The sequence below is a fragment of the Aythya marila genome (genome assembly GCF_965140915.1).
Source record: "Aythya marila genome assembly, chromosome: 3".
Lineage (NCBI taxonomy): Eukaryota > Metazoa > Chordata > Aves > Anseriformes > Anatidae > Aythya > Aythya marila.
In genome coordinates this window covers 511,965-520,199 of record NC_139044.1, presented here as the reverse complement: position 1 = coordinate 520,199, position 8,235 = coordinate 511,965, and positions in this window count along the sequence as shown.

The window sequence follows — 8,235 nt, the reverse complement described above, 5'->3', positions numbered from 1 at the left end:
CTGGCCTGTAAAAAACACATTCATCGACACATAGACAGCATCAGAGGAAGCAGCTGGACTTAATACACACAGGGATATTCCTAGGCATTTGCCTGATTTGCATCCCTGTAGCTCCACAGTCAGCCTTGTTCTTGTTAGGAGCTTGTCTGTCAAACAGATACCGCCTGTCCCTGGCCGTGGCAGGGGTGTTCCAGAGTTGGCGGAGCCGTGCTGGGCATGAGTGTCCAAAAATGGCACTTGTCCCTGGAGGCAGCCACATTTATGTTTGTGCTGGGATCCCTTTGTGCTGGCACAGAGAGTTTTGAATGAAGGAGAAACTGAGGAGTTTCTCTTTTCTAAGGAGAAACTGAGTAATTATTGTTTTAGTCTCTTTTCCATGGGCCAAGGCATTCACGTCTATTTATTGTATTTCGCTGCTGATTTGCTGTCCAGGTCCTCAGTAGGCATGGCCTAATGGCACTTAACACCTGAAGTGGCTTGGAAAAGGAGGTTTTGCTTTGCAGCTGGGAGACGAAGCAGGGAATGGAATGGTTAAACCCCAAAAGCTGTCTTGCTACCTGTCCTCAGCAGCACCTAGTTGCTCGTGCTCCATCACACTGGGAGATGCTGCCCTTTCTTAGCCTTCAAAAGACCTCTCGATGTTCTGCAACCCCGAGTCACAAAGCATTCTCTTTACATTTTAAAAATATTAGGCAACCCTCAAATCGGGAGTCGATACCCATCAGTCCTCCCGCCAGCTTCCCTGCCTGGTTCCCTCCCGCAGAGGAAGATGGGGAGGAACTCCAGCTCCGTGCCTTCTGCCCGGCTCTCTTCTGCCTCCACCAGCCTCTGTTCTCTCAGCTTTCTTGTCCTGGTAATAACCTGAGGATCGCAGGCAGTGCCTAAAGCACTCTCCCAAAGAGCAAAAGGTGACCCTCCTAACCTCTCAATCTTATGCTGTCTCTACTCCAAATAAATTTCAAAAGATATTAAAAATGCGGCGCACAAATGTGTCATGCTCTCATCTGAGAGCAGGAGCAGCATGTTGTCAGAGCAACAGAATAATTTAGCCTGAAAGTTGAGGATGAGAACTGTAAAAACTTATCCTGCCCAGTTAGCAACAACTTCTTGACGACTCAGTCCAGTCAAGGAGGCCACGTAGGTCTCCAGTACGGACTCGTCGCAGCTTCTCTGTGCATGCATGTGTTAATATGCAGGTTGAATTAATAACTCTGTGCTTTGTCTAGTATCCCAAATCCCATTTTCTTCTTTAGAACTTGTTTTAAGTAAAATCTTTATGATTTTATGCCTGTCTTAATATGCTCTACCTCCTGTGTAACTCAAGTCAGTTGTGGCTTTCCTGTTGCAAGTTTAAGGAAAGGTCCGGAGTTCAAGGAAAGAGGTGAGGAAGTGAAAGCTGCTGGAGGCTGGTACTGCTGGGGGGCTGAACAAGCCTGCGCCTAGATGCCTAGAGCATGGCCAGGTGAAAAAGAAAAGAAAAGAAAAGAAAAGAAAAGAAAAGAAAAGAAAAGAAAAGAAAAGAAAAGAAAAGAAAAGAAAAGAAAAGAAAAGAAAAGAAAAGAAAAGAAAAGAAAAAAGAAAAGAAAAGAAAAGAAAAGAAAAGAAAAGAAAAGAAAAGAAAAGAAAAAAGAAAAGAAAAGAAAAGAAAAGAAAAGAAAAGAGAAAAGAGAAGAGAAGAGAAGAGAAGAGAAGAGAAGAGAAGAGAAAAGAAAAGAAAAGAAAAGAAAAGAAAAGAAAAGAAAAGAAAAGAAAAGAAAAGAAAAGAAAAGAAAAGAAAAGAAAAGAAAAGAAAAGAGAAAAGAAAAGAAAAGAATAGAGAAGAGAAAAGAAGAGAAAAGAAGAGAAAAGAAGAGAAAAGAAAAGAAAAGAAAAGAAAAGAAAAGAAAAGAAAAGAAAAGAAAAGAAAAGAAAAGAAAAGAAAAGAAAAGAAAAGAAAAGAAAAGAAAGGAAGAGAAGAGAAGAGAAGAGAAGAGAAGAGAAGAGAAGAGAAGAGAAGAGAAGAGAAGAGAAGAGAAGAGAAGAGAAGAGAAGAGAAGAGAAGAGAAGAGAAGAGAAGAGAAGAGAAAAGAAAAAGAAGAAAAGAAAAGAAAAGAAAAGAAAAGAAAAGAAAAGAAAAGAAAAGAAAAGAAAAGAAAAGAAAAGAAAAGAAAAGAAAAGAAAAGAAAAGAAAAGAAAAGAAAAGAAAAGAAAGCTTTTCTGAGGCTTCAGAATCTCTTCTCAGGTGAGCAGATAGACAGCTAGGTATGCAAAGGTGCTGCACTGCTGAGGATCTCAGCACCTGACATACCCTGGAAAATCAGGCCACTTCCACAAATTGTGGCCAAATTGTGCATGAAGGCATTTACCACTAGGTTCTTGGAAAAATGACTGCTCAGACCTTACTGACTCTATTAGCTACTGCTCTGAAGCAAATCAGATGGCAAAAAAAAAATGCTGCTTGTTGAGCAGGGGCGTGTTGCCATGTTGTCCTCACCCTCAGAACATGGAAGGAATTTCTAAAGGACTGCCAGCTTGTTCTCAGGCAGTGTCTGGAGAGGAACATGGCAAAGGCAAGCTGGGAAGGACTGTGCTCCTCCAGCACGCCCCGGGGCTTCCAGCTCGACCCCCGGGGGAGAGAGATCTGCCCTTGACCTAGTTCCTGAGCAAAGGGTCAGTGGCTGTGGGGAGCGGAGCTTGCTTCAGGCTGTTTAAGCAGTGTTCAGATCTCTGTTCAGCCTAACTCCAGGAGAATCCAGCTGTGAGGGAGGGGGCAATGAGCTTTTCTCTGCCCTTCATCCCGTTGCCTATTTTCATGCCTACTCACCTCTGTTTATTTTACCCATTCCCTTGCTGTTCCCTCAGCTCCTCATCTCTCCCCCTCCTCTCAGTCTTACTGCAAGTTGGAGCTGTCTCAAGATTTGCCATCTGTCATGCTCAGTGGTGTTATAAATTGCCCCCTTAATTAATTTTCAGAGAGCATTGCATTAATAATAGAAAGGAATTTATTGAGTAAGCAACAGCAAGCAAAACAGCGCTGGGCGGCCGGGGAGTCTCGGCTCCGCCAATGGCGCACACCTCATCCCCCCCACGGTCCCTTTTTATATCTTGGTAATTCTGGGATTACGCAGCACATCCTGGGATATTCCGCGACTGCGCGCACTGTTGCTAGGGGGTCGTCTCTGTCCCTCTGGTGGTCGTGAAGATGAAGGCCGTAGTCTTCCTCAGCATTGTGGTTCAACTTCTGTTTTTATTTGGTCGTGTTGGCCCAGCGTGAGACAGGAAGGCAGGATGTTGATACACTAGGTTAGCAACTTATCAGGAGGTGGTTACATGAGCTTTGCAGCAGGGTCTTTGAACAAAAGAGGCAACTGAGATGCAGAAGGAGAGAAGGGGAGGGGGTTCTCTTTTTTGTTACATTAAGCAAAAGAATTTTCATAGTGTCTAGCCAAGTATTATACAGCTCCTTACTTCAGCAGGAAGCTTTTGCAACTCCTGCTCCTCAAACGGAACTCCTTGTTTTATAATACAAAAGACAATGAACAAACATTTATTGTGTATTACAAGTGGTACCCACTCTCGGTGGTGGGGAGGAGGAGTAATGATATTTAATGTCTTTCTTACAGCCTCAGCTCTCCGGTGTCATGTCGAAGTCATTATTCTTTTTATTTTCTGAAGCGACGATGAAATTGATGCCTTTCAGGTAACTGCAAAGCCATCTGTGGCTTCACAGGAGGCATTCTGGTGTGAAGTGTCTCTGTCGCAGCTTCACAAAAACACTGAGAGTGTGACCAGCTGCCTCCTAAAAGCTCCAAATAGCCAAACGAATCTCAAAAACGATAAACACAGCCCCCTCTTCTGTTTAATATTCCTGTGCTTTTGAAGCCGGTGCCACGATGTCCAGGGTGCAGGCTCAGGGTTTCTGACCAGCAGGAGCTGGCTGTGCTGCGCTCACTTCAGCATGAGTGTGACTTTTTGCTCCGTTGTGCCTCGCCAGCTCAGGCTGCCGACCTTTTTGCTCAACTCTTGCTATCCTCCAGGGAACAGCACAGCATGCTGCTGACCTTAGCTAGGACTTCGGGTGTTGCTGCAGTGAAAACAATGCTTATCTAACGGGAAAAAGCACCAAACTCTTCCTTACAGCCCATCTGGATAAAAGTTTGCATCCCTGCCTTCTGGTGCTAGCACATAAATGACACTGCTGCTGCAGCTATCCAGAGAGCTGAGCGCAAGGCTGCCTCTGCAGACAAGCATTTCAGGACTGGGAAACCAGCTTTCCAGGAAGAGAATTAAACCCGTGTATTTTTGGTGCAGTTCGACAGCCAAAGGCGTTCTGAACAGCAACGCACACAGCTTTTAGAGCTGGCAAGCTGTGCGTCCTAGTTCAGGACGCAGCCAGCGGATGCTCAGCTATCGTGTCAGAGGAGGAGAGGCTGTCATTGCATGGAATTGGGTGGGAGGAGTTGCATGGGGGCCGTGCATGGGGAATATCAAGACTCTGAAGACCAAGCAGGATGTCTGGTTCTGTATGATGCGATGAGTTGTATTAAAATCTCACTGCACATTTTTGTAAACTCAGCCTCGGTTGGTAAAACAGATTTAGGGTGCCACAGCATAAGGGTTAGCAGTTTTTAAAGTAATTTTACCCGAACATCCCACACCAAATTTACCCAGAATTAACTTTAAGTATTTTTTTTTTTAATGTTATGTAGTAAGGGCCTGAAAAAGCAGAGGGCACGGTCACATTGATTTGGCTCAGCAACGTTCACAGTGCAAGAGGTGGAAACGTGAGAACTGACTCAAGCTGCAGCATCCTCAAAGAAGCCAGATAAGACGTGCCAGGACCTTCTCTCCTTTCCATGTACAAGCTTTTGTGTAAGAAATAAATAGGTTTGCGGGTTGGATCAGCAGAGGAGAATGCTGACAGGGCGGTGATCCTGGCTCCTGGGAGCCATTTCCAGGAAGATGCATGTGCCAGATGAGGCCCACTAGATAGCAGCCTGGGCAGCAGAAACCCCGGACCTGTTTATCCCTGCGGGAGATGAGCACCCTGTGACCGCGCCACCTCTCCTCTGCAGGCGAAGGTGGCGTCTGCTGGGGCCCGTGCAGCTCGGATAGGGATGTGCCAGCGCCCACTTGTGCCGCAGGGTCCCCCGGGTGAGGCAAGCTGAGAAGCGAGGAAATGAATGCCCGAGAGAAGCCAGGCAGGCTGGGATGGTTTAGGGGCGTGCAGGAAAGCTGCATCCCTGAAAATGCAGAGTCTGGAGTGGGGCGTGCAATGCAAGAGGCCCAGGAGGCAGCAAATAAATGCTTCGTGCTGATGAGTGGCTAAACCGCTGTGAGCCTGCAGTGTGCTGAATAAGCATGAATACAAGAGGGTGCTGCTCCTCCTCTGCCTCGCATGAAGCAGTGTCTCTGGGCTCTGCGCCACGGGGCCATTGCCCTACCAGCTCTGGTTACCAGCTTTGTTCATCCCGGGACAAAGATGTAGGTGAGGCTAGCCACAGGTGGGTGCATCTTTGTAGAGTAAAGTCACCTTCCCATGAAGACAGGCTGTGCTTTCAGGTTTGCCCTCAGTCTGCTGGGGAAGCACCCACCCAGCAGGTCCATCAGCCTGCAGAACCGTGTCCTGAGGACGGGCAATTTTACTCTTAAGGGCATAAATCAGAGGGCTGCTGGCATGAGGGCCCATTGTCCCTGTGCTCAGTTGTTCAAGGACAACCCTGAACATGACACACAATTTGCCGGTTGATCCAAATGGAGGATCCTAGACACTGATTTCTACTAGGAACAGCCCTATGGGAATTACTCAGCATTTTTAATTATCATTTGCCTCTAATTAGCAGTAGGATGGCTGATAGCGAGGGTACAAAGATGGGTAAGGAAGTGGAGGAGAAGTGGCCTGAGGACACAGGGCAAATCAGAGACCAAGTGTGACAGAGAAGCCGGGGCTCCTTGCTTACTGAGTGCCCCCTGTGCAGAATGAGCTCCCCTCCAGGGGAAAGTTTGCTTTGTAATTTTTTTTTTTAAAGAAGTCATGGAGTTGGAGGGCTGCAAGAGAAGGAGAGGTACTGCCGACAGTGTAGGGGGCCTTTAAGAGGAAGGGCAGATGTTGCAGTGTTGAAACATGCTGTGTGAAATGCCAGTGTTGAAACTGGACACACTGGTGCAGTTTGAGCCCTGCAGAGAAGCGCTCAGGAGGCACCAGGCGCTGCTCAGCCACCTGCAGCTGGTGCCAGACCTTGCCTACGCTGTGCGGAAGGAGTTAATCAATAGGTCTGGTTTCCTCCTACAAAGTAACAGCCCACAGAAAAAAAAAAGGCTTGGCTTCTCTGATATCATTCAATCTGCAGCTCCCCAGAGTGCTACCAAGCAGGCGCGGGGTTCCCTTCTTGGCCCTGCAGCAAGCGAGGGGGCGTGTGCGGCCAGCTGTGTGCTCGGAGCGGGAGGACAAGGCTGGCAGGACCAGGTGTCTGGCCACACCAGGATGTAAATTTTGTTCTTCAGGGCAGTTTCTAACCCCTTTTCCCTGCTCGCTCATGTAATCCTAATTTAGTGAGAAGACACAGGAGCCGTTTTTCAGAAGCTGAGTTTGCCCAGAGCCCTCAGCTGAGCAGTTCTCCTGACTCAGGGATCTCTCCCTCCTCTAACCATTGCATCACCAGTAAGAACTTGTAACTGCACTGTTACAGAAGTATGGGGGCTCATTTCTCCAGCCGAGGCAGTGCGTGGGAGATAGTTTGGGCTGGCACCCTCCCAAGCATAATGTATTGAAATGTCGTTCTGCTCCGGGGTGAAGCTTGCGTTCCTCCCAGTTTGTCCTCTCCTTTGGCTTGCAGCATCTGTGCATCGTGCCCTCGTCTCTTGGCATGCAGGTGCCTGAAAGTGTAGAGGGGAGTGCTCTTGTTCATGCTGGGAAACTGAAAATAGTCTTTTAAATCCTCCAGGTCTGATTTAAGCTTAGGTCCTCCTGCTCTGTGTCGTTGTACAAACACCCACCTGTGGAATGGGCCCCCAGAGGCAAGGGGGCTGCCTTGGGGCAGCACAGTGAATGTTCAAGGCTGCTGAGGGGACCCCAGCTGCTCAGTCGCTCTGCACCAGGTCATTTTTAATGCTCCTCACAGGGAGCTAAGAGCATAACTTTAAGCACTTGGAAGTTGGGATCTAAGGTTTTAACGATAAGCTTTGCATGTGGATTTTGACCTTTATTTGATTTCTGGCATGTTTCCAAGGGTGCCAGAAGACAAGGGAACGTGAATTGGACTCAACTTCAGCATGCCACACAGCTGCTCAGTTCTGTGATGGTGCTTCTGCCTGTGAAACCAGCTCTGGTTAGAGCAGCGCCCGTTGGCATCGCTCTGGTGGGGCTGTCTGAGCAGCTGTGCTTTCAGATCGGTGCGAGGCGAAGCCGTTGGGGTGTGCTCAGCCGGCAGGGAGAACATCTCAGGGCTGAGCTCTTATCTGCGTTGCCAAATACCATGTTTCTAAAAGCTCGGTGTCACATGGAGGCTGCTAAATAACGAACGCCAGGATGCACAGCAAAGTGTTGACACCCAAAAGAAGCTCTCTTCCAAGCACTCACTTCTCTGCCTAGCAGCAGGTGTGGTGGGACAGAGCTTACCTAAATTTGCTCAGCTACTTGTTTGTAGTCTGCAGTAGGCATTTTTGGTTTTGCTTTCTTTCATTATACAGCTTCTGGTAAGAATTTGTTTTCCTAAAGGAAGTAGGAAGGAGCATTTCTGAAACTTTCTGGGCATCCCTCGCCCCATGGATCCACAGGGCAGAATCGATGAACGGCTCCAAGCTGCCCGTCAGTGGGCTGGAGCTTGTGGCAAGCGCACGAGACCTGAGCACCAGCATAAACCTCTCCTTCTGCTAAAATCCTCAGTATTCAGCGTGCAGGTAAATGTAAAGATGCTTTTGGAAGTCAAAAGGCATTCTCAGTGTTCATGAAGATAACCACACATCTGAGTACTTTTTAGGCAGGGAGCTAAGGGAAAAAAAATGCAGCTTAATATTGCACAACAGGGGGTTTAGGTTTGCTGGTCTCAATTCCAGTTTTATTTTGCTGTTCCTTAAAGCCATGTGCTAGCAATAAGATTTATGCTAAGCCTCTTCTTTGGAGCCTCTTATTGTCAACTCCTTTTCTGTTTTCTCTTTTTTAAGAGGTGAATTTATATACAAAGTTAGCCATTTGTAAGCAACCAATATATTCAATAAAATTTCTCTCCATGGTACATTTATGCTGGAAATCAGAAA